Source organism: Moschus berezovskii, chromosome 16 (genome assembly GCF_049115385.1).
Source record: "Moschus berezovskii isolate FMDL1 chromosome 16, NW_MosBer_1.0, whole genome shotgun sequence".
Classification (NCBI taxonomy): domain Eukaryota; kingdom Metazoa; phylum Chordata; class Mammalia; order Artiodactyla; family Moschidae; genus Moschus; species Moschus berezovskii.
The window spans coordinates 72,745,401-72,759,230 of record NC_142475.1 but is presented as its reverse complement, the minus strand read 5'-3'; the positions used below and the strand labels follow the sequence as shown (position 1 = coordinate 72,759,230).

At 37.0% G+C, this 13,830-nt stretch overlaps 1 protein-coding gene across 8 annotated transcripts in view; it reads right to left on the bottom strand.

Annotated features, from left to right (window-relative positions):
• ASPH (aspartate beta-hydroxylase) overlaps positions 1-13,830 on the bottom strand; it is a 183,100-nt gene that overhangs the window by 137,676 nt on the left and 31,594 nt on the right. The gene's annotated exons all lie outside the window — the stretch shown is intronic.

Genomic DNA, 13,830 nt, shown 5'->3' with positions numbered 1-13,830 from the left:
TTCTTTAATGAAATCTTGATAAAACTACTTGTGACCAAAGGTGCACCCAAAACCAAAACGCGATAATGTTTAGCATTAGTAGCTGCGTCTACAAAACAATAAACTGTCATGCATTTTCAAGCATTAAACTTGATTCACTCAAGGCTAATTTGAAAAACAGAGAATACCTTTAGCCTTGGTTTTTCTCTTGGCTAACCCACCAGGTCCTTCTGTTGGTGTTTACAAGATGAAAACAGGTTACAAACAGAAAATAGTAAGATAATTAAAAAATAACTGTCTATAAAATAGTCAAAACAGATGCACTGACTAACAAATTTAATTAAATTCACCATTTAAAAAATACACTCCCCCAACATACAAAAATATAGATCATTTGCATGTCATTTTAGAATCTTTATCTACAACCAAAAACTACATTTTTTTTCAAAAAATATTATTTTTTATTTAATTAACTTCACAACCTGCTTTAGATCTGAAAGGTCGGCTTTAGAAATGTTTAATTACCACTGGGAATGATATTTCCCTCTCACTGGTGCCTGGATGCTAGTGGACTTCTGTTTAGACATGGATGATTAATTATAGGCACCAGAGTTGAAAGGACCTGGGGACCCCACTCAGTCATCACTGCCACTCAAAAACAGGACAGCATATTTATATAAAATTTGACTTTTTATTGTCTAAATTATCATGGCTTTACCCCCATAGCTTCAAACTTTTTCTATAAAAATCTATATAAGTAAGAATTACACAGTTACAGAGGGATATATTTACTCTTTATCTAAAAACTTTGCAAAGGCTTTCTATTTCCTCTCTAGGCAAATGAAAGTTCTGATAATGCATTTATTTTTTAACCTTCTAACAAATGTCAGTGAGTTGGACCATAAAGAAAGCTGAGTGACGAAGAACTGGTGCTTTCGAGTTGTGGTGCTGCTACTAATGCTAAAGACTCTTAAGGGTCCCATGGACTGCAAGGAAATCAAACCAGTCAATCCTAAAGGAAATCAACCCTGAATATTCATTGGAATGACTGATGTTGAAGCTGAAGCTCCAATACTTTGGCCACCTGATGCAAAGAGCCAACTCATTGGAAAGGACCCTGATGCTGGGAAAGATTGAAGGCAAAAGGAAAAGGGGGCAGCAGAGGATGAAATGGTTAGATAGCATCACCAACTCAGTGGACATGAATCTGAGCAAACTCTGGGAGATAGTGGAGGACAGTGGAGCCTGTCGGGTTATAGTCAATGGGGTCTCGAAGAGTTCGAACAAGACCTAGCGACTAAACAACGAAAACAACAAATATCAATACCATCTCCCTACAGTTTCATTCCCAGCCAGCTGATGCTCCCAGTTCTATCTTCTGTTCACAAGATGTTATCTTATACACATGCATCAGCAAACTTTCCAAAGTGGCATTCCAGGTTGCCAATCCATTTCCTGGGTACACCAGGACGGGAAATCTAGTGATTCCTGCTCATCCCCTGTGGACGCAGCACCATGTACAACCTGTCCTGTACAGGGAAGGTCTCAAGTTTTGGTCCAAGAAAACCCCTATACCCTTTTACACATACAGTAAGTCCTCTACATACGAACAAGTTCCATTCTGAGAGAGCATTCGTTAAGTCTAATTTGTTCATTAGCCCAACAAAGTTAGCCTAGGTACCCAACTAACACAATCAGGTATATAGTACTGCATTGTAATAGGTTTATGATAGTTTTCACACAAATAATGCATAAAAAGACAAACACACAAAGATAAAACATTTTTAACCTTACAGTACAGAACCTTGAAAATAACAGTAGTACAGTACAACAGCTGGTTTACAAGGGCTGGCATCAAGTGAACAGGCAAGAAGGACTGGAAGAGGGAGAGGAGGTGGGAGATTGTAGAGCTGAAGGACAGTCAGCAATAGGAGATGGAGGGGAAGCTGCAAAGTCACTCATCCCTGACACTGATGGAACAAATGTTTACATCTTTGAAAGTTCTTAACTTGAAGGTCTGTATGTAGGAGATTTACTGTACTCCTGCTGGAAACCATGGAACCCCCTCTCTCCGTATCTCAAAACCATGATCACACTCCCACTTCCAGTATGAGATATGTTTAGTCCTGTTAGATTCTTTGAGTCCCCCATTCCTAAATCCCTTCCCCTTTCTCTTCTAGACAATTTGTTTCCATCAAATGCGATAATTCACATGAGAATGGTCATTTATTTTGGTTGAGATATCACCACTGTCATTCTGGAGAAAATAAAGTAATACTATATCTTGCCACTGACTACATTAAAAACAGAAATGTGAATTAACTGTTCCATGTGGCTATCTCTATCTGTCTGGTTATTTGATACACATACATAACCAAAACCAGTGTGGGTGTCTGACTACTATCTTTCACAGGCAAAGTCCAACTGTTTCCTAAACTCTATCAAGAACAGCATACCACCTGGTAATACTGAATGCTATCTTGGACCACTCCCCAGTAAAGCTTATTTAGATAAAATATAAAACTCATTCTTTTAATGACAACTTAAAATTCATAAGGATTACCCATTGTGCAAAAGAAATTAGTATAAAGCATGAAAAGACACTTTTACTGATGCTACTGCCCCCCCCCCGCCAACTCATTCCTACACATTCTTGACTGGCAGGCCTAGATACTCCCTTACAAAGCAGAGTGGTGGGAATCGGACTATCCCCTTCAATATTATGATGTAGTCAAAAGTGGTGAAAGGCTAGAGTTAATTTTTGTCATGAATAAGCCAACATATTAAATCGACATCAGATTAGTTGATTAGAAACAAGAAAATATAAGTATGTGATTTAAAACTTTGCTTTTATATATTCCTAATTCCAGACAGAATTAAATTATCATTCATATCAATGGCTAGTGTGGACTCTCCCTGTAATACTGTGCAAAATCAACAACGTACCCTCTTTTTCTCCTTTTCTCTCTTTATGACTATTGCCAATGTGCAGGAGGGCAAAAAAAAAAAAAAAATTAACAATTCCCTCAAACAATATAATTCATGGTAACACAATAATTCCCTAAAAATAATTTCTAAATACTATGGAGAAAACTGTATCAATTGGAGTCTGAAAAGGAAGCATCTTGTTACTCTTGGAACTCTTTTATTTGAATGAAAGTTGTTTTTATTGATAGACTATGTTCTAATTGAAGGCAATGACCAGACAAGCATTACAATGTGGCTATGGGCAAAGAGAATGGCAAAAAAGAAAAAAGAAAGCATCATCATGTTTGCTTCTTTTTTGCTCTGTAAGTTTACTTTCATGGTTTTAAAATGATGATTATTAATAGCTCAGTTGATGCTTTGGGCTTCCCTGGTAGCTCAGCTGGTAAAGAATCTGCCTGCAATGTGGGTATACCTGGGTTTGATCTCTGGGTTGGGAAGATCCCCTGGAGAAGGGAATGGCTACCCACTCCAGTATTCTGGCCTGGAGAATTCCATGGACTGTATAGTCCATGGGGGTCACAAAGAGTCAGACATGACTGAGTGACTTTCATTTCATTCATACTGAAAATTAGGGGGAAAAATTTTTTTTAAAGCCTGTCTTATATTTTTCTCTTAGAATCTGAGACAGTTGCCTAAAAGTAATTAATGTTACTGTTGCAACTGCCTCAGAGACACTACCTCAGATACATGAAATGCTACGGATGAAATTAAAATGCTGGATCGTGAAGCCAATGGTTGGATCTGCAGTTACACCACAATTTTAGAAGACTGGCTCCGTTATAGAAACCCAAGTAGGCTTTCAGGGAGCTGGTCACAGAATCGGCTGGCTGGGTATCATGTCATACTTAGGTCATCCCAGTCACTCCCACTTGGTGAGATCAATGAGTCACCCTGAGCTTGTTTGGTATCTTCCTCCTGCCTGTCAAAGAATCATGATTTATTTCAACACCGATTACCAATGAGCTCAAGATGCCTAAGGGAAGATCCTGTGAGTTAGTCTGTCACTCTAAAACGTGAGTCTGCTGCTGCTAAGTCACTTTAGTCGTGTCCGACTCTGTGTGACCCCATAGACAGAAGCCCACCAGGCTTCCCTGTCCCTGGGATTCTCCAGGCAAGAACACTGGAGTGGGTTGCCATTTTCTTCTCCAATGCATGAAAGTGAAAAGTGAAAGTGAAGTCGCTCAGTCGTGTCCGACCCTTAGCGACCCCACAGACTGCAGCCTACCAGGCTCCTCCATCTATGGGATTTTCTAGGCACGAGTACTGGAGTGGCTTGCCATTGCCTTCTCCAAGAACGTGAGTCTAGTCTTCATAAAATAGGAGCGAGGACATTACACACCAAAATAGAAACCTGATGAGAGCCTAGGTAAGGGGAACGCTACTCGATGCTCTGTGGTGACCTCAATGGGGAGCTGACTCACACTGCTGTACGGTAGAAACTAACACAGTATTGTAAAGCAACTATACGCCAATTAAAATAAAAGATCTAGTTGCAAAACACACACACAAAAAAGGAGGCATAACTAAAGAAATACGTTTTTAAATGTATAAGTAATATTATGGCAATAAAGTTTAAAACAAACCAAAAAACACTACACCAATTTTCTTTTTATTTTTAAATAGATGGCAGAACAATATTATCATGGACATTTTCAAAAAAAAGGAAGCTACAAACCTTCCACCCCTCAAGGATAAGGGAAGATCAGAACATCAGAGAGCTGAAAGACTAAGAATTTAAGAAGGGATTACATCCAGAGACTGAGAGCATGAATAAAGATAAAATGCAGACTCAAATATAAATGAGATAGCAGAAAAATCACCTGAAGACCTTTACTAGCATAGGTCAGGTCATTGTATTAACTTCAAAGTGTCAATCACTTCTCTTGAAAAAATATATATACCCAATAATGTTTTCACTAACTGAAGTTGTTTTTTTTTTAACCAGTGTTTTATTATACAATGAGCAATTCCTAAAGTTCTCATCACCAGGACCAACCCCAGCAAACATTTAATAAATACCCCGTGCTGGGCTCAGCTTTGAAGAGGAGTCAAAACCAGGCTAACCTCACTCCCAACTTCAAGGAGTTAAAAATTTAGCTCATATCTGCTCCTGTGTGTCACACGGTTATCTCAACAAATAACCAAGGCAGAGAATTCAGTATACTGTTTCATCGATCAACTTGTGATGATAAAGTCTGCATCACTGAATTTTATAAAAAGTGTGCATATCCATGGTGATCAGAGAAATTTCCATAGCCCCAAAATGCAGAAAATGACTTGTTTCATAGAGCAGGATCTGATTTAAGATGGGTCGCTGAGTGTCAGTCCCTAAAAGGTGTAACTGCGGGTGTTCAAATTCATATTTGTCTATACTTCTATTTGCTTTTGCTAATTCTCCAAAATTACAAACATCAGGACAGACAAGGAAATATTTTGTTCCATCTAGCTAACTGTAAATGAGAATAACCAGAATTCAAGCAGAGAAAACAGTTTTTCTTACATGTTTGCATTCAGCTCTATATGATAGGGAGGTAATTTCAATTATAAAGAATCAAGTGCAAGATGAAAAACCAGGATTATTGACGTTCAGTTGCTTAGTCGTATCTGACTCTTTTGCAACCCCATGGACTGTAGCCCAGCAGGTTCCTCCATCCATGGGATTTCCCAGGCAAGAATACTAGAGTGGGTGGCCATTTCCTTCTCCAGGGGATCTTCCCAACCCAGGGATCAAACCCACATCTCCAGCAATGGCCTGAGGCACCTGGGAAGCCCAAAAAAGCAGGAATCACCCAGCATTCGACCATGTCCAAGTCATCTGCAAGATACAAGGAGCTGGCAGCTGGACATTAGGGATCAGTACCCAGGAGAGGCCTTTCGAATTGACTTACACTGCACCCTTCACATCCCAGGGGAAATAAGGGCTGAAAGAAACTGAAGTGCAAAAATGAAGTCCTCTGAGTGCCACCTCCCTGTTTTTGCACCAAATTACAAAGAACTCAGTGCCTTTTCAACTGGACAAACAGCAGTTTCATCTGAGGAAGGGCAGCCGGAGGAGACAAGGCCATCTGAACTCAGAACAAAGCCCTCAAAGTGCTTTTGGTTTTTCCAAACTGGAAACGCAGAGTAAGTATGTGTGTGCTAAGTTGCTTCAGTTGCATATGACTCTGCAACCCCATGAACCTTAGCCTGCCAGGATTCTCTGTCCATGGGATACTCCAGGTAAGAATACTGGAATGGATTGCCATTCCCTTCTCTAGTGGATCTTCCCAATCCAGGGATCGAACCGGCATCTCTTATGTCTCCTGCATAGGCAGACAGGTTTCTTACCAAAAATATAGTACAATGTAAAATTCCTTAAGAACTATAAACACTCAAACTAACAATTACATTTTTGTCTTTTTTTGTTTCTAAGCTTAAAAGACACAAGCTAGTAAACTATTTCTATGATCAAACAGAAAATGACACAATAAATCCTTAGAAGATTAAGAACTATAACATATATAATAAATAAAATGTAAACAAGACCACTTTGATTAGCTTCAAAGTACTTTATACCAGTTTGGCAAATACCTTTATTTTCTCACCAAAGCAAGCCATGGGCACAAGTTGAAGGCTGTCACAGAAGTCAGGGGTTCACCAGTTACCTGGATTTTATCATCATCAGAGGCTTTTCAAAGGGCTGAACAGCAGGGGTACCAAAAAAATGGCAAAGGATCCCACATCCTTATTTTTCACTTACAAAAATACAGCATAATTCATTTCTGTACATAAAGTGTGCATTAGTATTGTGACAAAAAAGCAGTCTGATGAAAAATTAATGATTCTGAACATTTTTAACACACAAATTTCATTATTTACTTCTCATAAACTGATCAAACATCTTCCAGAGTTAGTAGCAATGAAGCATTAAGAAACAAGACTGCCTTAAAAAATACATCTCGGACACTGGACTAAAGGAATTTCTCTGTGAGTGAGGCTTAAGACTTCTTTTGAATCTAAACCTAACAAACTCTGATATGTCATAGAACTCAAAGTGAAAAAACATAAATATGGACAAAGACAGCATAAACTTTCAGAAAGAACATTATTAAATCCTACTCATTTGCTTCAAAATATTAACATTCCAAAATTAGAAGCTTTTGATTGTCGGAAACATTAACAGAATGAAGCATATTCCTTGAATAATTAGAAAAGACAAACTAAGGTTATAATAATCATTTAAGCATTAGGAGATCATTGTCCAATGTATAATGTATGTGTGTGCTAAGTCTCACAGTCCTGTCTGACTCTTTTCAGCCCCATGGACCGGAGCCCACCAGGCTCCTCTGTCCATGGGATTCTCTAGGCAAGAATACTGGAGTGGGTTGCCATTTCCTTCTCCAGGGGATCTTCCCAACTCAGGGATCAAACAAACATCTCTTATGTCTCCTGAATTGGCAGGTGAGTTACTTACTACTAGAGCCACCTGGGAAGGCCACAATGTACAACACATGTATCTGTTTCCAAAAGGAGCTATGAATAATGCTTTTAAAAGTAAGATCAGCAAACTGGACAGTTTTCCCCAACACATGTAAATATTAAGTCAAGGGGAAGTTGATAGGTTACAGGGTTCTGATTTGAAACTTTTACTTTCAGGCTCTTATTTTGATAGCCTGCAAAACAGACTTTTAAAAAAGAAACTAAGTTGGTCATATTCCCTTCTGAAAAAAATGGTGAATAATCCACTTTCTGAAAGCAACTTGATCAAAAGGAAAAAATAAGAATAAATATTTGAAAAGTAGAAATTATAGTTAAATAAAATGTTAAAAAAACGCAAATATTTTCCAATGTTAGGCTCTATAAAGAACCAAAGCTAAGCTAAGTTTCACAGAGGCTCAAAAAGATGTAAAAACATGAACCACTACCCTCAAAAAGGGGAAAAGAAACTAGGAGTCTTGGTTCTTATCGCTCTTATGTTATAAGAGCTTTATATGAGGTGGGAAATGAATGAAAACTCATTTGAAGAAATGCATGTTACCTATGTCTAATAATACTATTGCTCTTGCTATCACTGAAGCAAACTCATTTTAAATGAATTAATTCAAAGGTGTTTTTAAGGTTTTCTAATGGCAAAAATAGATTTTCAAAAAAAGAATTACCACTTCAATGAATTTAATTTTAAAAACCATATTATACCTAAGCCAAAATTGATGGCCAATTAATAAGGTAATATAGGAAAAAAATGGAAAAAGACCATAATTTAGGATGAATAATTTTAATATGTACAACATTATTTAAGATACATATTCACATTTTCCTTCCTGTGTAATAAGCCTCCTTTAAGAAAAATACAAATTACTTTCTCTGGATGTATATATGGGATTGAAATTAAAAATAAATTTTGCTTTCATAGTGAGAAAGATTCAGACACACTACTATCTGAATATAGCAATTGAACTACCCTAAGGCAACAACATGGGGTTATTTTCAAAGCACCATGAAAACAGAATTTGACACTGAAATCTGTTATTACTCCATCTGACAAATCAACCTAAACAAATTACAATAAAAAATATCAGCTTTTTAAAGAGCCATCATTTTACACATCAGTCATGTTAAGGATCGACAGAGAAGCATTGACGGCATGAATCATGCTAGCGATATTTTTATAATCAATTCCACTGAAATCATCTTAATGAATAGCATGTTAGAAGGACAGGCAGCAAGGGTTAATCACAAAACAATCTGCTATTAAGTTTCTGAATTTAGTTCAGTGAGCACATAAGTGGAAACAAAATGATACAGAAACCAATTATACTACCAAGAACATCATTCTCAATGCACTTTGTGAGCCACTAGGAGGAGAACGCTGCTTTCCTCAAGTGGGAAAGTCAAGCAAGGGACTAGTTAGGCGCTGTACTGGGGGAAAGATCACATGGTTGCCTTGTATTGTCCCATCAAGCTGCCCCACTGCATGTTAAGCCCTGGGTGAGCGAAGGAAAGAAAGAAAGAGACTGCTTCGGGGGTTCATAAGCCAGTGACTTCAGCCCCTGCATCAAAGTTATTGGTTATGTAAATCCAAGATGACGCAAGTCTTGCCCTGAACCCCTTCATTCTGTGACGTCCCATCAACGCCATCTGCAGACTCGCTTTCTTCTTCTTCTTCTTCTAGCATTTCAAAAGGAGTCATTATATCATAGAGAAATGAGAGGAAACCATAAAACCAATCTGAACTTTCCTCTGCTAAAATATTAAGGACTTCCTCAAGAGAATCAATATTTTCATTACTGCCATCTTTGGTCAGGCCTACATAAGGATAAAGGAAGAGAGAAAGAGAAAATGAGAGCAGTTAAGTGGAAAAAAGAAGCTTTGAAAGAGTGATCTCAAAAAAGGATGTGCATCATGGTCAAGGACATTTACAGAAAAGACATTTTAGAAAATAAAGAAATGGGTTAAGATGCACATCTTACAATCAACTCTCAATCATACGGACTAAAGGAAAGGCGGTTGGATCAATCCTCAGCCTTCCTATCAGTCCCTCACTGGGTTTCTCATCAGAGAATCGAGAACCCAAAAAACACAAAATTGCATCAGCCAAAACTGACTCACCCACTTCAATGGGAAAAGTGAGTAAAAGTAATATGAGGATAAAAAGACACTTCCGACAAGCCCCACCTCTCCTTGTTTAGCACCCAGATATTATCGAGAGTTGATTATACAAATATTTACACACACCAATACATATTCACTGAAAATAGAAACATTCGTTTCATCAATTTTTTTCCCTTTAGGAGCTGGAGTTAATTTAGGAAACTCTGGAATTAACATGATTAGCAGGCTTACTGTTCAGCTTCCATAAACGAGCACCAGTGCGCTCCAGTTCTACCAGATAATCAACTTAAATTTTAACACTATAAAATGTCAGCTTTATTATGCTGTGATTGATTACTTGACTCATGGCCCTATAATTCTGACAAATAATGAGTCAGCCAGAATTAATAACCATTTGTTCAGCCTACAAATATGAAATGTGATCAGTCACCTGCAGTAGGAACATTCCAGAGTTCTCTACTTATCAGCTCCTGAAATTAGCTTCTACTGCAAAGAACCCTGATGCTGGTTATTTCTGAGTCTTGGCCCCCATCAGACCCCCATGATGGAAAGAAAATAACATATATATTGTTTTTATCATTTGCTTTCTTCTTGTGAAGAATTGGCTTTGAGTATGACTAGTCTCTTGCCTCCAGCAGGTCTCAAAGTCCACAAACACTATCAAGCTCTATAATTTTGACGGGGTGGAAAAAATAAAAAAAATCAGGCTGGAGGGTTCTGGCTGTAAGAAACGTGAACATCCATGATTGTAGAGGTTTACAGGTTAGAACCACTTAATTCAGTATTTCTGGCTTCGGCAATACAAAATTTGTCCACAAAGCATAACTACTGGCAATCGAGATTGGCAGGTAAGGGATAATAATAAGACAACGGTCGAGAAGAGTCGGACACGACTGAGCGACTGAACTGAACTGAACTGAACTGAGTCTAATATTAAAGGTTATAGTGAACTTCCTCTGTATGAGTCCATAGAAGAACTACACTGTGCCATTCTTCATGTATTTGGGGTGGGGTGGGGGTCACAAACTACAGTTGGTATTTAAATAACTTTTTGATCAACCCAGAATGTCTGTTCACTGAATTGAAGAGTTAACAAAAGCTATGAACAGAGACCTGTCTTCCCACTCAAGACTCTGGAAATAACATTGTTTCTTCTTGTTCAAAAAGGAGCTACACATAGAAGCTGTATATTTAGAATAAATGGGCATCCCGTGTGGCTCAGGGTAGAAAGAGTCTGCCTGCAATGCGGGAGACCTGGGTTCAATCCCTGGGCCAGGAAGATCCCCTGGAGAAGGAAATAGAAAACCCACTCTAATATTCTTGTCTGGAAAATCCCATGGACGGAGGAGCCTGGAAGGTTACAGTCCATGGGGTCGCAAAGAGTCAGACACGACTGAGCGACTAACACATATTTAGAATAAATATATTTCTTGTTCTCCATTTTCCAGTATAAGTACTTTCAAGTATTGAATATAAAATATAAAACTTTACTACCCCTCAGTATGACAGGCTGAAGTACACAACAAATGGGCAGAAACATTTGAAAAAAACTAATTACCCAACTATGCAACCTTTCTGTGGTTCTTAAGACAAAAGAACTAGTCCTAAGAGAAAAAGAAAATATGTTCTGGGTATACAATTCTTTGTCTCTAAGAGAAGGCCTGAACCAAGTAGCAGGATGTGAGTGCCTTTGACTGGGCAAGAGCCAGCCTTCCCTTCTGCACACTCATGCATCTGTCAATCTACAAATATTTGTCAAGGCTCTAAGAGTTACCTTCCCTTTTGTTCTCTAGCTATACCTGATGCCAGCTGAGTACCAGTCGCAGGCCAAAAGGATAACCATGTGTCATGTTACTCTAAGAAAATGTTACTTAGTATTTATCCCTCTTTCCTGTTGATTTCACTTGGGAAACATATTTTCAAAGAATACATTTTTGGACAGTATAACTTTCAATCATCCAAACTTAAATCAAAGACATTTATTTTAGATAATGTGGCCACAAAACTAGGAAGCCATATAAACAAGACCAGGCTTAGAACATTTTCAAAGTATACCATAAGGGTCATAGCCAGAAATAAATAATAAAATGAATGATAGCTATTGATCTTGATATACTCATGTATTTCATTTTCTCTTTATATTTTAAAAGTCAAACTTTGAAATGTGAAAAAGATGTAAATATGAATGTATACATTTCCTGAAATGCATCAAATTTAGATACATGCAAATTTAAGACTCCAGGAAGAAATTCTAATGAAATAAATGCCAAACCTATGGAAGTTCAGCATAACTAGCAATATTATCATGCCTGCCCTGCCAAGCTCTCACCTAATCTCTGACTTCCTCCTCTCATCCTTCTTGGGCATTCCCTCTGCCTTAATCCAAAGCTGTTACACTAGAGCTTCAGTTTCTCCAAGGAGAGCATATCCCAAGGTCTAGCACTCTTTGGGGTACACAATCTGCTCCCCCATAATCTCTCCCTGAGCATACAGAGCCCAGCAGCGCCTGAGCCCGCCAAAATTCACCTGGTTCTTGCAATCACCCTCCAGTAACAGAGGCACAACTCAGTGACAACAACCTCACAACATAGAAAAGAACTTTAGTCATAAAATTCAATTCCCATCAAGGTTGTATTTAACGCAGAGAATTCAAATACTATAGAATAAGGTTAGAGGACAAACAGTTCACATTAGTTTCCTTCATCTTTACCAAAGCCACAATCCAACTGTGAATTAGTACACATACTACAGTAAAATAGTGTGTCATAGCCTTTTTGCATGAAATTGTCAAATTACCAAATGAACCTTCATGTTCACCAACTGGGTTCTACTCCAAGTACATGATTCTTGTAAAAAGATCAGGTTATCATTTGCCCATTCCATATACATGGCTACCCACAAAGGAGAATGTTCTAAATTACAGTTAAACTCTTAATGGCTGCTTAAAAATACTAGGGGGGAAAATTTTTGAAATCTAAAATTCTAAAAATCAACTTTTAATGTGAATCTGCAGTAGAAATAAATATGTGCTATAGAAGAAATATCATTTTAATTTTTAATAGTTGGTGTTTCCTAATAGACCAGATAGCTGATTTTAAGCACCTCCCTCCTTAAAAAAAACAAAAACAAAAAACCAACCAAAAGTAGTAGATAATATTATTTCTAAAACAAGGAAACTTGGCCCATATGAAGCTATTTTTAAAATAAAAAGCCCTGTTATTCAGAATTTGTCATTTATAGAAAAGTAATAAAATAGAGTAATTAACCACTTAAAGGCAAGCAAATCAGCATTATTCTGATATAAGTCTTATATGATTTTCTTTCTTTCACATGCCAAGGATTATAGTCTTCTGAGGACTTACTGTATTTATAGAAACCCAAATTTAGATATGTAATGACAAAATTATATAGAAAATTCTATTATGGTTAAGACAGGAAAAGAAATTTCATGGGTACTGGAAGCTTTCACTGTTAAGTAGCAAATATAATTCTCACTGAGCAGTAACAAGATAACATACAGTAAAGTCAAATTAAAAAGTTTTATTATATTTTCATTAGTTACAGATGTAGTATCTCCCACTTTTTCATATCCATAAAATATACACAAAATAGTGCAAGAATTTCTTTGTGTTATTATTCTACTAAGCTTAGTATCTAAGACCTTACCATATTTGCTATTTTTCTAAAGACTTCAGTGTAAAGTGTTTTGATACATACTATTCTATATAATAAATGAAGGAAAAGATGTTGTTCAACAGGCAGAAATACATATCTCATCAGGCCAGATTATATAAAATTTGTATATTAAAATTAGCACCATATTTTATAGCATGACAGCATGTTAAAATAAATGAAAAAATATCACCTCTTTATCACAAAAAAATCTCAATGATTAAGACAGGTATTTCTGGTTATAAAAAAGAAGAGTCAAGACTTTAAAAAAAAATTAAGAAATCTGGCCAAAGACTACTAGTTTATATTTTAATGTTACCTCTCAAACCTTCATAGGATATTTTGAGATGTTTACTACCACTACTTTATCTCAAAATGAATTTATGTAAGCTTTTACAAATTCACACTTTCAAATGGACATGAATTATGTCAAATGATGCTAAAGAATGGCTGTAATTACCATATCTGAAAACAGACTAGGACATTAAATTTTCAAATGCTACATTCAAAATATAAAGTGCTTTAAATCTAAAAACACATATGAAATGATATTACCAATTAAGAACATCTGTGCAGGAGCTATATACTATCTATTTGCAA